We start from the raw sequence: 17,255 nt of genomic DNA, 5'->3' as shown, positions 1-17,255 counted from the left end.
TTTTGCTTCATTCTCAGAACCTTTTTTCTGTGCAGCATCAAGGGGGAGAGCACATTACTCACCGTGGGAGCACACCCAGCCCATCTACACTGACATCAGCCCCACATTGATCAACCCGAGAGCCAAACCTCTCCAAGCCTCAGCTTTCTAATCTGCAAAGTGGGGACAGTAATAGTACAGACATCCAGATTCTAGGGAATAAATGAGGCAGAGAGCTTAGCACACCACACACAGTTCCAGGAACTATTGTTATTATCATTGTTGGGAGAATCCCCTGTGAAGTTGTTACCTAAGCACACAAGAAAGCCCCAGGGTCTCCATGCCCTTCGCAGGAAGTGCCCAGGGGAGCCACCACAACCTTCCCTGCCGTCCCTTCTCCAGCCCCCTTCAGAAAACCCCTGTTGGGTGGCCTCCAACACAGCTAAGCTGCTTTCCTTTCCCTCGTTGACACAGGGAAGACCTGGCTGGCCCCTGGGCCTCATGCTGGGCCTCCCACTCTAAGTGCAAGCACTGGGCTGTGTATTTTGGGCCCCTCTGAAGGGCCGTTTCTAGTGAAATACCAGATTTTGAAATAGTTCACTGCTTGTTTGCATTCAGAAGCCTATACAAGCTTGGGTCTCGCAAGACTGGAGACTCTGTATAGTTACAGACTTAGGTCCCAGTGGGGAATGCAACAGCCCCCTGCTCTCTGGCTGGACCAACTGGAGCCACCCGGGGATACAGACAAAGGCACAAGGACACACTCCAAGGCAGCTGTGAGGCAGGCCACATTCACAGACAGCATTGGGACAGATCCAGGCCAAGGCTTGAAGGCTCAGACAAGGGTTGGAGTGAAGGCCGAGCCTCCTGTAATGCTGTCTGCATAGATGCTGACCCAGTGGTCTCCCAGTCGCTCCCCCCACCCCCTCCACCAGCGCCCACCTCTCCATTCACAGGGATCTGCAAACTCCTCCAATCTGCCAGAGCCAATGTGAGAGGGGCGGACATTGATTTGAGTGGTGTGGCTCTAAGAAACCATCTAACCCAGTAGCCTGGGACTGGTGAGAACAGCCGAGGAGGGAGGCAGGACTCCACAGTGACCCTGTGGCTTCCAGCTGACCCCCTAGGAGGATGAGCAACCATGTCCTGAGTGGTCAGTTAGGCCAGGTTCTTTACAGGCCTTGTTTTCTTTAAACTTCTTGAGATGGTGCTATCCCTATCTCACAGAGGAAAAAATTGATGCTAGAACAGATTGGGCTCCTTGCCTTCAGACCAGGATGCTGGTGGAAGCTCATAGGGCAGGGCCCATTGACCTCCCTTCTATGCATGGCTCTGGGAAGTGTTTGTTGAAAGGAAGCAGGGGCAGGGCTTACAGAGAAGGGAACGTGGAGGAGGCCAGTGCAAAAATATCAAGGCGAGATTTTTGGGACAAGTTCAGAATCTGGAGAACAGCTCAGTTTGGCAGGAGAGAAAGGAGATGGGGGATGTGAAGACAGACAGAGGTAGGAACTTACTGAAGAAAGACTTCCATCCCTTCTTCCACATTGGGGTGCCCAGCCAAGGGCCACTTGCTGAACAGAGATCAGCAGATACTGGACCCCTTGCATGTGCCGGGACCTGAGGTTCCCCTCAAGGAACAGACAAAAGGCAGAGAAGTGAATTGATTTATTTACCCAGCCAATCGTGGGCCCTCCACAAACAAAACAGATTTCCAAGATGATGTCCTAAGAGTTCACATGCATTTTTCTTAGAAAGGGCCCCCTTCTTAGGCCTCCACTGGAACCTGTTTACTCTTACTTTGCACGTAGTCCCAACAAGCCAAGTGACCTGGAATCCCAGCCCCAGGCCCATTAGAATTGCAGGTTCAGAGCGGTGGTCCTAGAAACCATTCTACACCATGAAGAAGGAGGCAGGACAACCAAAGCAAGGGCTATGGAAGCACTCCCAGTGCAGAGCAGGCGAGGGTCAATCACATGAAGAGGGCTTTGGCCGAGACAGGGCTGGGCGTTTTGACTTCCGTTCAGCTAAGAGAGGGCGGAAAAAGTCTTGCTACTCTGAGGCTGTTTTCCTATCTAAAAATCAGGCCTATGACCATCCATAGTGATTAAAGGACAGGAGGTATGTGGGTCACCAGTGGGGTGTCTGACACGGGAGCTGTCACCTGTGTCAAGATTGTTGTGCTTCACATTATTTTCTGTTATGGGAGGAATCCCAGCACATCCTAGCAACAGTAGTTCTCAAACTTTTCTACACGCCGGGATAGAATAATCCGGGGAGCTTTAGTGAACACTCACGCCTGGCTCTTGGGCGCCCAGACATGCTGAGCCAAATGGCCTGCGTTTGGACCTGGGCATCGGGACTTTTTAAGCTCTCCAGATGATTCTACCACACAACCATGGCTGAGAACCCCAGCCATGGAAGCACTGGCAACCCAACCCAACTCAGGGACAGGGGTGGAGAGGCCTAAACATCAGAGTTGCCGAGGAGGGGGCTTCTACCTCAGTCTGGCTACAGCCTCTGAAAGCAGAGGAACCTATTTTAGAAAGCTTCCATCAAAGTGGTTAATTTTTTTTAAACTTTGGCTCTTAGGGGAATAAAGTTCAATTATCTGGAAAACTCACTTATGTGGAACCCCTCATTCCCTAAGGATGCTGGCTAAATGAGGTGCTACCATCCTATGGATTCTCAAATTAGGGTCTTTGTGATTCTTCACCCGGAAAGAACTAGTATCTGGAGGCTTGGGTTTGAAGCCCACCCTCACGGCCCTGGCTCCCCAGACAGTGGGGCCCTGGTTAACACCTGTCTTAGGGAAGGACATCCTGGCTTCCTGGAAAGATGTTTTGTTTCGCACCCAGCTGGCCAAAGTAGCATGCCCACTGCCATGTAGCCTTGGTTCCTGGGGGCCATTAAACTCATTTCCTCATGAAACAGCAGCATCCTCTTCCCCTGCATTCAACAACCACACACCCTGGCCCATTCTCAGAATCGCTTTCAGTGTGTGTGCTGCCAAGCAGTGGCTCTGTGTGGATATTTTGAATGGTTTCTTCTATAAAGAATAAAAATAGGCCCTGGCCAGTTGGCTAGAAAGAATAAAATAACAAATAAAAAATAAAATAACAAAAAAAGAGTAAAAATAAAAAATTTGTTTGTCTGTCTTATTAGCCCATTTTTAACCACAGGAGTGAGGAGAAGAAAACAAAAGCTGCTTTCGTTATTAAAATCTCACTTTGTTCTTAGGGACCCCACGCAAACAGAATGCAGACATGGAACATCTACCAGTGAGTTTTCATGACCCAAAATACAGAAAGAAGGTGAAGGAACAGTTGGTGTCCCAAGAGGCTTTGCAGCTGTCACCATAAGATGTTTACTTCTTTCTTTACTGCCTGTCCTGTCCCAAGTGGAAAGAAGCTCACGGCCTGACCTGTGGATAAAGTGTCAACCGGGAACACTGATGTCACTAGTTCAAAATCCCAGGCTTGCCTGGTCAAGGCACATATGGGAGTTGATACTTCCTGCTCCTCCCCCCTTCTCTTTCTCTCTCTTCTCTCTAAAATAAGTAAATAAGATCTTTAAAAAGAAAGAAAGAAAGAAAGAAAAGAAAAGAAGCTCACAGACAGGAGGGGCTGTGATCATTTGTTCTTTTCTATAGTTCCAGGACCCACCTTGCCAGTGGTCAGCATGCCATAAACATCTGTAGACTAAAATGACCGTTAAATGGGTCTCGGTTTTTGTAAGCGCAGAATCCAGGTTCTAGGAGACCCTGGTTACCTGCTGCTGTATGAGCCTGTTAGGGTTGCCGTAACGAAGGAGCACACATTGGGTGGCTCTAAACAGAAGTGTGTTGTCTCAGAGTTTTGGAGGCAGGAAGCCTGAGCTCCAGATGTCAGCAGCGGTGGCTCCTTCTAAGGGCTCGGGGGAGAACGTGCTTCTGCCTCCTTCCCAGTGTCAGGAGGTTCACTAGTAACCATGGTGCTCCGTGGCTTACAAAGGCATACCCAATTTTTTGGCTTCAACCTAATGAGGCACTCTTTCTGTGTCCACATCTGTGTTCAAATGTCCCCTACAAGGTTAGGACTCACACTGATGACCTTATTTTAATTTAATTACTTCAATAAAGACCCTGTCTCCAAATAAGCAATATTTCGAGGTATTGAGGACTTCAACTTATGAATCTCTGAGGGCAGAGGCTTGACCCATACCACCTGCTGATTAATCATTAAATAATTAAATAAATAAATCCATATCACAGTATGGAGTAGGCACCTCCCACATACTAGGTACTTTGTTAAATATGGGGAAGCTATAAAGATGATACAGAAAATGTGGTAGAAATGAAAATTGAAGTCATCTAGGGAGGAGAGGACCATCAGAGCACTACTCACAACGTGGCACAGGGCTCTACCTCTATGAGGAACCAGGGAGTCTTCATGGAAGAAGCAACATCCAAGCTGAACCTGTCCAAGATAAATGGTGTCCCCAGGTGGAGGAGGAACGAAAGTTGATGGCCAACAGGAAAGAAGTCAGGAGGATGCTGAGCATTTGAACCATTTAGTGAGGCTGGGGTGTAATCCACATGAAGTCAGAGAGTGCCTCTAACCAGAACAGATGTGGGAGGATTATACATTCATTATACATGCATTTGCCATTGGCCAAGGGGAGCCGAGGCCTGTGGTTGAGGAGGGGTGTGGTTTAGAAAGCTCACACCTACAGCAGAGCAGGAGGAGGAGTGCGGACAGGAATTCCCTGACAGCCCAGGCCAGAGCTGCTGGGGTTGCTGGGGTGGAAATGGAAAGAGCCACGGATTTCAGGCTTCCCCAAATGTGAGCCAGGACAGCTGGAGAGGGGGCGGGAGGGGGGGGCGGGGACAGTGGGAGTGCCACATCTCACATCAGGAGCACGAACACACAGAGAAGACAGGGAAGGAACGGAGGCCCTGAGGTAGGTGGCCGAGAAGGTGGGCTGCAGCTAGGTGCTGCAGGTGGACATGGCAAGGCAGGAAGCACTCTGGGCAGAGACCCGGGCTGGAAACTGAGATGAGAGAATGTGACATCACTGGAGAGGAGGTCACCTGGAGGAGCGTGGTGGGCATTTGAGGGGAAGTGATGAGGACGAGGTACAGGGGCCTTGGTGGCGGTGAGTCTCAGTGGTGGCTCCATGTGGGCTCCATCTGGAGAGCCTGGCAGCTGTAAAAGGGCCAAGGCCCTTTCCAGAAGAGCCTGGTTCAGCTAGGTAGGAGTGGGAACAAGCATTGGTATTTTTAAAAACAATGGTTTTCAACCTTGGCTACATATTGAAGTCACATGGGGAGCTTCAAAAACTACTGATGCCTGGGTCACATGTCCAGAGATGCTGGTATAATTGGTCTGGGCAAAGGCCTGGCCCCAGAGTTCTCCGCATTCCCTAAGGGAGTCTGGTGCAGAGTTGGGAGTGAGCACTGCTGCTCTGCGGACCCATGGTGGAGGGAAGGGGAGCTAGCAAGGAGGACCAGGAGACCCTCTGGAAGCCCAGGGAAGGGGTTAGGTGCTGAGGGGAGGTTAGAGGGGTCTGCACAGAGAGGTTATCAGGCACCTATACGCTGGAGGAGCCAGCTCACTGGCTTCTCAGGTCCATCTGTACACATTTGTTTCCCAGCTCTGTGCTCAGCAGCTTCCCGTGTGTACCGTGAACTCTGCCACAGTGAGAAGATGGACACAGTAAACATGGGCAAATGCTGCCAGTCAGGATAAAACAGTCCCTCCCCACTCATCCCCAACCCCTGAGCCAACTATTGAGCATTTACGGGCACGTCACTGTCTTTAGCTTTGGCCTCCATCTGAAGTCAGAGTTTTAACCCATATGTCTTCCATTCCAGGACAGACTCCCTCCCCAGGGCTCCTAATTTCCAGGCTGGAAATGTGTCTTTTGTGCCCTCTGCCCAGGGCTTTTGCTCTCCGTCCATTTGACTGGCTTTCCTGTCTCCATCACCCACTGCCCATGGCGGCCCATGGCGCCCACAGCATCAAACACTGGCCATCCCCTGCTCTGCACATGCCCTGGAGGGGCCACAGAGATTGCAGAAGTGGCCTTGCCTCCTGGGGATCCATCTCACTGCAGAGACACTAAGATCAAATGGCTGAATCACCAGGAAGATGTGGGTGACAGATTAAGTGAGAAATGAGAGACTCCCACACAGAAGCAGATTCAGGTCTGTTGAGGTCCCTGGTGCAGAAGACAATATTGAGCCCCTTTAAAAAAAAGAGAGGGAAAATAAAAATACATGTTAACCATATTTTTAAATAAATAAAAAATATTATGTACTATTAATGTTAAAATTGCACATATGAAACCAAACTTGGTGTCATTAGAGAAAAGTGTTAATTTGAGGTTTTGTGGGCACTTCAGAAGTCGGGGCCAGGGCGCACCCCTGCTGCTCCCACCATTAAATCCGCCTCTGCTCTCATAGCCTAGGTTGTCAAACGGACACGCCGACATCGGGAACCCTGAAGAAGGGGTGAGTTCAGCTGAGAGGCAGCTTAGCATTGGCAGGTGGCTAGGAAAACCCCAGCTGCCCGGTCATCCATGGTCATCTCACAAGGGGAGGCTGAGTGCCATGTGATTTTATTGCCCTAAAGATATTCCCACGTGGATTTATACCTCTTGCTCTCTGAGCCATTTTGGCAACTCCCTGGATGGAATTCCTGGTAGAAGCCCTGCTGGGCTCTCGGGGACATGGTAGTAGCAAAGAACCAGTCTCCTTGAAGAGCCTCTGATTAACCCCTGCCTGACCCTACCCAAATCTCCTCTCCTATTCTCCCACCATGTTTAGCTTCGGTCAGAAATCCTCAGTCCTTGCAAACCCTTGGTGATGATGGATGAGCTCAGCCGTCAGCTCCAACTGGCCTGCAAACAGACCCATTTGACGCGCGTGCCCAGGAGAAATAAAGATTGGCCCAATTGTTAGGGGCAGCATTCATAACTGGACTGGATCCAGGAGTGGGCAATCATGCTTTAGACCCCCAAAACAAGGTCACGGGAGCAAGGGTAGAGCCTGGGGACCCGGTACCATCAAGTATGGTGACCCCAAAACTTACTTGGGACAGTGACAGAGTCATCACATAGGTCTTTTGTGTAGCAGTGGAAGGCAGAACTTGACCAAAGGGAACATATCCGCGAGGTGACATGGATCAATTCCAGGGGCTGGCCCAGCACTTAGCGCTGTCGTCCAGCCCGTTGCCTGCACGGGCCTCTGCCACCGACAACGGCAAGGGTCAGACTCATCCCTGCATGCTAGAAACTGGTCAGAGAGAGCCATCTTTTAAAATCACCATGGCCCACACAGGGGCAGTGCCCTCATCCCCCATGTCACTACAACCCAGAAAGGGTAAAGGCTACAGGAAATAGTCAAAGGTGACACTTCCTGTGTTAACTTCCCAGATGTTAGAACCTGGCCACACTTCTTCCTCCCAGTTCTGAGATGCAAGACAGCTATGAAGCCAGACTCAACAATGCCTCTGGAGGTGCACAGGCCCAGTAACAGCGAGGCCTTCTCAGCACCTAGGGCCGGAAAGAGGTGTTACCCTGGACCACTGGCTTCTGCTAAAGAGAAAACTTACTAGATGTAAAGTCAGGTGCTGCAAGGATGGACACAGGAGCTAGGAATTATAGATCTTGGTGTCAAGTCCTGTGCTGGGGCTGGACCTTTGCTGTCTCAATTAACATTATGGCTCAGAAGGCTACTAGGTATTCCCCATAAAACTCCCTGGGGGCAGAGTCAGTCCGGTGTGGAGGTGGGAAAATGCATCTCTCAGAATGTCCATTTCTGTACTCTCTCCTCCACGGAATAGCATGCTGCATTATTAAACAGAACACCACACCTGAGCAGATCCTGCAGACAGATGAAATAAAGGGTAAGCCCGGCCCCATCACAGAAAGGTCCCCGGGGCCGCAGACTGATCCAGGGCCTCTGTTGTTAGGTAGTGTCTTCTCCAGTGTTTGTTTTCAGATCATTAAATACTTAACGGAGGGGGAGACTAAAAGCTAAACCGTTCCAGGCCCCTGCTGACTAGTAAGTATCAATCAGAAATTAAGACAGAATAAGTCTGAAATTGTAATGATCCTTTTAAAGGACAAGTCTCCTTGATTTTTTTTCTTTTTTTAATGTGCCTGGCAAGAAGCTAAACAACTAACACACGTGGTTAAGCACCAGACACCCAGTGCCCTCGCCTCTCCCATGGGTATCGCTGTCCTCCACGAACAGGCCAGGCGTCCTGGGCTCAGGTGTGGGACTGCCCCAAATTCACAGGCTACTGGGTGTCCACTTGGGGGACTAGGATTCCATCCAGCAAGCTGACTCTACATGGTCAGTACCCACCCCTCCACTATCACAGCTCACTGTGCAGACAGAGTCCCCTCCCCTCACGGAGCTGATAGAGACCTGGGCTCTGGGACAGACAACGTAACTCAGACTTAGAGAGGATTTACTGTGTCCTGGGTCCACAATGGTCTGTGCCTCACATCATTTAATCGTCACAACCACCAAGTGAAGAAGATACTATTATGAACCCCTTTACTGATGAGAAAACAGACCTACAGGGAGTAAGTAATTTGCCCAAGCCACCTGGATGGTGGTCCAATTGACAAACGGTCTGATTTTAGAATCTCTGCTGCTGGGCAAGGGGCCTGGCTTTTGTTGTGGACTGTGCCCCATCCCGCTCCTTGGGTTCCCACTTATCACTCCAAAGATGAGCAGGTGACATCTGGCTCCAGCCCTCTCTAGCTCACTCTAGGAACAAGCAGTGCTCCCTTGTGGTTCAGGAGTCAAAGGGTTAACTTGAATTCTATTCTCCTATTTAGGGTAGGTTCTATGCCAGTGTCATTTTGGCACATAATTGCTTATTATTTAATTGCTATATTGGGGAGCACAAAGTGATCCACTGCAAAGTTATTAGTAAATTCCAGTTTTAAGGAAATAATTACCGAATTCTCCCTCTCTGGATTGAGTAAGTCCTTCCAAGATGCTCAAAGACATTGAGCATTTCCACCAGGGTCACAGAAGCTCTGTAATATGCAAATAAAGTAGCTCTGTAATTACCAATAAAATGCTTACTGAAGTGACAAATTTTTACTCAGCAGTGAGTTGGGGGAAGGAAAAAAATGGTACCATTTGTTTTTTAAGGATCCTTTAACTTTGTTAGCTGGCATTCATGTCCATGCTGTGTTATGGTCGTTTAAAAAGATGATGGAGCCAGCAGGCCTCCCTGCATTGGGAGGAGACACCCCTGAGAACTCCTCTTCCCACCAGCCTGGCCCGTTGGTGGGGGCCTGGGTGCTCCATGCTGGGCGCTGCAGAAGCTCAGACACTCGGAGACTTGATCCAGATGCCTCTATGTGTGCTGGCAATTTGGCCTTCAGAGGAGTTCATCACTGATGCTTCTAGATGGATAAAAGGAGGGGAGTCTTTCAGCCAAGAGCAGCTGCCATAACGATCCTTCAGAAGCCTGAGCATGGCTGTGTTGCTTCTCTGTTTTCAAGCCCTTTCCTTGCACTCCAGCTATAATAGCTGAAAGACATCGCCATTCATGTGGTTCTCAAGGCCTTTCACAGTCAGATAGTCAGGGCACTGGGCACAGGGAAGACTCTAGCTTCCTCTTCTCCAGGCTCATCCATGCCTCTCTATGCAACCTTGATTGCTTCATCTGTAAAAAGGTGTATTGGTCAGCAGGTTATGCAGCAGTTACAAGCAACTTCAGACCTGACCTGTGGTGGTGCACTGGATAGAGCATTGACCTGGAACACTGAAGTCCCAGGTTCAAAACCAGTTTGAGCGCTGGTTCACCGGCTTGAGCATAGGGGTCACTGGCTCCCCCAGTCAAGGCACATATAAGAAGCAATCAATGAACAACAGCCTGACCAGGTGGTGGTGCAGTGGATAGAGTGTCTGACTGGGATGCAGAAGACCCAGGTTCGAGACCCCGAGGTCGCCAGCTTGAGTGCAGGCTCATCTGGTTTGAGCAAAAGCTCACCAGCTTGGACCCAAGGTTGCTGGCTTGAGCAAGGGGTTACTCAGTCTGCTGAAGGCCCACAGTCAAGGCACATATGAGAAAGCAATCAATGAACAACTAAGGTGTTGCAATGTGCAACGAAAAACTAATGTTTTTCATCTCTCCGTTCCTGTCTGTCCCTGTCTATCCTTCTCTCTGACTCTCTCTCTCTGTAAAAAAAAAAAAAAAAAAAAAAATCAATGAACAACTAAAAGTGAGTTGATGCTTTTTGTCTCTCTCCCTTCTTGTTACCAAAAAACAAAACAAAAAAACAAACAAAAAAGAGCAAGTACAAAATATCAGTGTCTTAAAACAATCAAAATTTATTTTTTGCTCATCCTACATGTCCATTATGGGTCAGCCTGAGTATCTACTCAACAAAAAGTAGCCTGAGGAAGAGTAGGCAGCAATAAAAGAGAAGGAAATCTTACCATTTGCAACAACATGGATGGAACTAGAGGGTATTGTGCTAAGTGGAAAAAGTCAGTCAGACAAAGACAAATATCGTGCAGTTTCATTTATAACAGGAATCTAAAACAAATGAAATAAATAAATGAATAATACAAAATAGGCATAAACTCAGATCTAGAGAACAAGCTGATGGTTCCCAAAGGAAGGGGCTAAAGAGATGGTAAAAAATAAATAATTATTTTCTTTTAATAAGAAGCAGACTGATGGCACTGTTATTTTTTGAAACTTGTTGGCCTGTCACCATGTTGGAGGGAAAACAAAATTCTCTCCAACTTGGAATGCAATGGTACTTCCTCTCACAAGTCATTGGTCAAAACTGTTCACATGGCCACACTCAACAGCAAGGGGCTCAGGAAGTGAACTTCTACTTGGTACTTAGAAGGAGAAGAAACAGAAATTTATGATGACAACACTAATGGGTGACCAAAAATGCAGTTTTCAAAATTATATAAGCATGATCTTCCCTCATAGGGTTGTCATGAGAGCTAAGTATGACCGCTTTTGTAAAGAGCCTAACACAGTGCCTGGCACTTGGCAAGTGTTCAGTCAGTGTCAGCTGCTGACAGGTGTTCAATGTGTACTTGGTGGCTGAGCATCCCCGTGTAACCCTCTGTAGTCACAACCAGATCTCTCTCTCTGAATCCCTATAAACTGGGGTGATCAGGGAAAGTCTTCAAGAAAAGTTAGCAGTCGAGCCCAGTTTTGGGGAGGCTGCAGTGTTAGGGGACTACACGACATGAGGAGGAAGGCCTGAGCAGAGGCTTGGAGGTGGACCACAGGACACACACAGGGAACAATGAGGTGGTCGTCGTGAGAGCAGAGCTTTCAGGGGTCTTCCTGCATTCAGGAGGGGTGTCTCCTCAGAGGCTAAGAAAAGAGCTTCATTCTGTAGCCTGAGTTAATAGCAACAATTCACAAATCAGAAGAATGCCTTTGATGTGCCCTGTGTCTAATTCTTGGCTTGGAAACTGTCTCTGGGAAATAAGGTTGAGGTTAGATTATCAGAAACCTTGATCTGAAACCCAGATCCCAGCTGAGAAGCTAGGCCTCCTGGCTCCAGGTCCGGAGGCCTCTTCGTAGCCCACATGGTGGCTGACCTGGTTTCCTCTCCTTCTCATTGTCAGAGGCTCTGTTTCTGGGTGACCACATTTGCCCCGGGAGAAGTCTCCCTCTGATATTTGCATTGGTAACTACCCAAAGGCCCACCGAGGCCCTGGAAACGTGCCACCCACATTCTCTCACACTGGCCCGATTGTTTGTGGCCAATGTCTCCCTTTTTAACTCTGGACCTGTGGGGAAAATGGTTTCAATAAGAATAACTCCAAGTTCTCCCAGGCCTTGCCATCTGGTCGTCTAAACGGAGCTTCTAGGATATATGGTTCTTTTGAAGGAAACAAATTCAATTGGTAATTGTGTTCCCATTTAATATGCCTGAGAAGTGCTTGCCAGGGCATTTTTTTTTCTATTCAACAAACACTTATTGATTTCCTACTGTGCACTCGGCCCTGGGCTGGGTGGGGGAAGGGGCAAAAGGGAAAGTGGACATTTGTGAAAATGACTTTGAGCCATTATCATAAGCAGCATAATAGAGGTAGGCAGAGGCAAATTAAGGTCAGTTGAGGCCCCAGGCGCAGAAAAACATATTAGGCCCCTTGTCATTAGAAAAAGGTGTAAAGTTGGGGTTTTGCGGGGCCCTTCAGAAGTCAGGGCCCAGGGTATGCATCTGGTGTGCCCGCCATTAAATCCGCCTCTCGAGGTAAGCATGAAAAACTCTGGGAGCCCAACAAGGCTGGCTAATTGCACCTTTACAAGTCAACCAGGCTCAGAAAGGGGTACCCAGGGCCACCAAGCACTGAAGAAAATAGACTACAGAAATTTGTGAGGTCCTGTGCTAGCTCCACAACTTTGGGATGCACACATATTTCCTCTGAACAGACATTTTAATGTGGACTTGTGTCTGCCAGACACAGAGCTAGGTGACCAAGGCAACGAGGTGACCAGACAGCAACGTGACCAGACAGCTAGGTGACCAGACAGCAATGAGGCACAGTCCCTGTTCTCAGATTGCACACTGGCTAGCTCCGGAGATTTAGGCTTGGGCGCCCCTGACTCTACGACACACTGCCTTAGGAAACCCTATTGCAACCCTGTCAAGGGGAAAGAGCAAACTAGTCCCAAGGACTGGCCAGCAGCAGGGCAGGCTTCTCAGGCTGGACTTTCAGAAAGATGGAAGGGTGGAGGGGCATGACATAAAAAGTCAGGATGACCACAGAGCCAAGTCTCAGACACAGGCACCCACACACACGTCTCAGTTGGATTGAGGATCTGTGGAGCAGTGGGGGCAAAGCCGGCCACAGTGTAAGGAGGTTAGATGCAACCCTGCTGGCCTGAGGTCACTAAAATTATCATCACTCAAAAATTTATGTATTGTTTTCTCCAAGGACCTCACCTTTCAGCAGGCTTTCCCTAGGAATACTCTCCCTCTATTAGACAATAATCCATCTGTTTTCCCACAGTATACCTAGTGTGAGCTCCATTGAGATTACTGTAGCCAAAGGAAAAAGAAAATTTTCTGAAAGTGTCACTCTGGTGCTCCAGATTCTTCAATAGCTCCCCATTGCCCTTAGGATAAAGTCCAGCATGCAAGATCATTGGCCCTCACCTCTCTGTGGGGTAATCCAAAACTCCTTGTGCTTCTTCAGACCTGCATATTTCTCCCTTCCGATTCCTGAGTATGCTGTCTTTCTGCCTAGAAGCCTCGTGCTCTTCCCTACCCCCATATCTTCTGGCTTTTCTGGGTTCAAACTTTAACACTTCCTCCAGGAAGCACTGCTTGACCCTAGACCTAGTCTAGGTCAGGTGCTCAGCTCTGACCACACTGTGTGGGCATCCTTCACTTCCTTGTCTGCCTCCCTCAGGGAGGCTGCAGACACCTGGAGCAGGGACTCCACTCTCAAGCCCAGTGGCCAGCATGTTAAAATACAGTTATGTTCCATAAAACTTGAGTTTATGGAACTCAAATGAGTAAGTGAATGAGTGTGATGTGTCATTTTAGGTTGACCCAGCAAGCCATGTCATGGCAAAAGGTACTGTTCACAACCACCAAGCTTCCTGAAGGAATGGAAAGAACCTCCAGACTGTTCCTGTAACCACTGTCAGTGACCAGACCAGGGACTCTTGGCACAGGCACTGAGGACCCAGGGAGGGGCGTGCCTTTCCAGTGACAGTCTATCTGTCTGGCAGTCCCACTGCACACCCCTATCCCTGCTATCAAGAGGGCGAGGCAGTGGTGGAAGCATCAGCCAGGTTGTACCTACCTTAGCCATGGTTGTTTTTCCTGGTCCTCCCTTTCAGGATTTCCTCACTTCTGACCCCAGTCAGGACGCAGGATCAGTGCTCCTGTTCCTCACGAGCTTCCCTCACGCTTGAAACCCACACTTTACACTGTCACTAACAGCAATTGTTAACAGTGTGCCTATGGTCTCCAGCCACTGGGAGTGCAGACACACCCCAAATGTGGTCCCTGCTTTTGACAGGTTTGGAGCAAGGGCATGAGAGATAAACTTGTCATTAAGTAACTTTGATAGGAGCCCTGAGCAAGGTGAGCGCTGGGTACACAGGGGCCTCTGGCACTGAAATTTAGAGGGCCCCGAGGCGTGAAGAACAGTTTTGAAAGGCTGCGTGTACTTCTCAGCTCTCCTCTCTAGCCCTGTGCCACTCTATGCCACTGTATGGAGAAGATGGTGCAGGTGACCAGCTGGCCGGAGGCAGCCTCACTTCCTGCCCTGTGTGGCCACCACCTGTTGGTGCAGCTCTCATGTTTCACACCCCAGGTTTCCACACTGTGACTGATGACTTCGGCTATCAATTATCCTGACACTGAGCTGCTTGGCACCCACATGCAGCCCCTGGAACCTCACTCAACCACCCTGAAAGGTGGGGGTGATCTACCCAGTTTAGCTGAGTGTTTGTCCAGCTGAGCACAGCCAGGATTTGAACTCTGGTCTGAGGACCCTGTAGCCAGGACTGGTTTGGCCCTCATAGTAGTGGGTTGGGGTGGGGGGTAGCAGATGGGAGTATCTTCACCTGGCAACCCTCCGGTGGAGCTGTCCATGGTTGTAAGTTAGATCCCATCACCCATTTGCCAGTGGGTGTCAAGGTTTCACAAGGCAGACAAAATCAACCCCCTCTTTGGCCAGCTATGTGATGCCATGAACAGTGGCTGCCCTCTGGGCACGGGCATAAGGGAGTAAGAATAAGGAGGGCAAAGGAAGAGAGAGAGCCCTTTCCTCCCATTTGGGCCCCAACTTGCCTCTTTGTACCCTCTAATCTTTCCCCACTCCAACCCACAAAACCCAGACTTGTCCACTCATTTAATCCCAGGAGTCCCTCCGTGCCAGACACTTACCCTACTCAATCCCTGACAACCTCAAGAGAGCTTTACTAGTACCCCCATTTTACAGAAAAGAAAACAGGCTTGGAGGCTCCATGGGCCTTGGTCACGGAATTGATAGGGGCCTGGGATTCCAACATAGGGCCATCTGTCTTAGAAACTTCTTGGAGCCACATCCTGCAGAGGGCCTCTGTCCCTTTCCTGACCCCAGGTATGCTGCTGTCCTATTAGGGGAGGAGAAGGGGAGAGCTCAGAACACATTAGGAAAAGACTCCAGAATTCAGGGCTCTTCCTCTTCCTCCTCAGACACTTCACTGAGCCCCACATCCTTCAGGGTAGTCCCCCAGCCTCCCTTGGGTTTCGCTCCCAGCCCAGAGCACTCACCTCCATTGTGAGGTACAGGGCAGAGAGGGCTAATTAACAGTCTGCTGAGGTCTTTGAAGATGAAAGGCAGCCTTCAAGTGGCAACCTATTATCCCTATGCTTTCGAACACAGAGTAATGAAATTCCAGGTTCCAAATGGAGAGTGAAAATCCTTTAACAAGGTGGTAAAGGGAGGCGGGTGAGGGCCAGGGTGCAGGGCAGGAAGGCCATTCCCTGGGACCTCCAGTGTGCAAGCCTCAGCAGACCCCAGCAGGCCCCAGCAGTCTTGGGTTAAAAGCCTGTGACCTGGGTCAGCCGCAGCCAGGGAGGCCTTTTCCATCTCCAGCTGCTGTCCCTGCTGGCAAGCTGGGACCATGGGGGAAGAGGAACCCCTGGCCTGGGTGAGCCAGGAGCGGAGGACCCTTAGGTAGATGGTAGACTTGGAGGATGCAGGTTGAGAGTAGGGAGCCCCAGATTCTGGCCCTGGCTCTGCCCTGACCCAGTTTCTGAGTGTGGACAGGTCTTGCCCTCTCTGGAATCTCTGTTTCGGAATTGACCTGCCATGAAGCCCTTGAGGATGGGCAGTGTATGCCCAGCACTGTGGAGCCCAGTGCCGCCAGCAGAGGGCCAGTGGTCTAGGCTTCCTCCTAGTGCTAATGTTTGGGGGTTCTTGGACTTCAGGTGTTTAATCAGCCCCAGGTTACCAGGGCTGGTAAGGAGTAGCCCTCCTGGACCCTCCAGGCGTTTCCTGATTGGCAAGGCCATGAGCAAAGCTGGAGCCCTGAAAGAAGCAGCCCCTCATCCCCAGCTTGACAGTAGGTGTTCAGGGCCCATGCTCCACGGGCAGTGTGCTCCCTGAGGCAGGGACCAGCCTCACTCAACCGTGGACCCCCACAGGCACCAAGTCCCACCCAGACATGAGCTCCTGGTGTCAGCCATCCAATAAACATTATGAAATTGAACTGCTAAAACATTTTTAGATTGAAGAGATTTTGGAAAATTATCATAAAAAATTTAAAACTTGATCTCATTTCCACTATTTGGACCAATCACATAACCTCTCTGTGTCTCAGTTTCTTCACCTATAAAATAGGGCTAGTGATAGGACCTACCTCATCCAGTCTTTCTAAGATTATAGAAGTTAATTCCTACAAAGAACTGAGGACAGCTTCTGATATCAGGCAAGTATGTAGTCAGTGATTACTCGTTATTACTACTGGCACGGTCAGTCAGTTATTATTCTCTTCACCTCTTTGCGCCCACCTGGAATCCCTTTAACCCCTGCACTGCACAAGGAGGGGAGACAGGGGCGGGAGATGCCATTTGTAGAGCCATTGTGACTAAGCCCTTGGGCCCCAGCAGCACTGGCTTTCCTCTGCAGGTTCTCAAACTCCTAATCAGCATTATATTTGACCCTTCAATCAAGCTTGAAATGTAGAAAGCTGGGTATTATTCTCCCCATTCACAGATGAGATCACTGAGGCACAAGGGTGTATGGGGACTCAGCTGGGTCAGGCAGGGCGCAGCTCTGAGCATGGATTGGAGGTCATTTGTCCAGTGGGTATCCATGTACCAAGCACTGTGGGCCAGGCACCAGGGATGTGAGAATAAAGAAGACAGACATGTTCCTTGCTCTCCTAGAGCTAACATTCAAGTAGACAGATAATACAGCCAGGGAAATGATGAGTAAATAAATATTGCAACTTGTAATCAAGGCTCTGAAGCAACAAGTCAAAATTAATGAGGAGACTGCTCAGAGAAGATACCCCTGAGGAGATCCAGGCTGAGCCTTGGATGAAAGGTGAAAGGAAGCCTCCCCGCCAGTTCTCACTAAGGTGTAAATGACTGACTGTAAGTTGGAGCCTAGAAGCAAGATCAGTAACCAGGAGGAAAGAGGGAAACTGAAGGCCGTGTGGAGTCCCTACAGGAGCTAGGGAAGAGAAGGGCTTACTTAGAAAGGCAGGCAGCCTGGAAAAGGGAAGGATGAGAGTTGCAACCTTACAGGGCTTTGCCAAAAACAGGACACCAAG

The sequence above is a fragment of the Saccopteryx leptura genome, chromosome 6 (genome assembly GCF_036850995.1).
Source record: "Saccopteryx leptura isolate mSacLep1 chromosome 6, mSacLep1_pri_phased_curated, whole genome shotgun sequence".
NCBI lineage: Eukaryota > Metazoa > Chordata > Mammalia > Chiroptera > Emballonuridae > Saccopteryx > Saccopteryx leptura.
Note: the sequence above shows the minus strand (reverse complement) of the source record.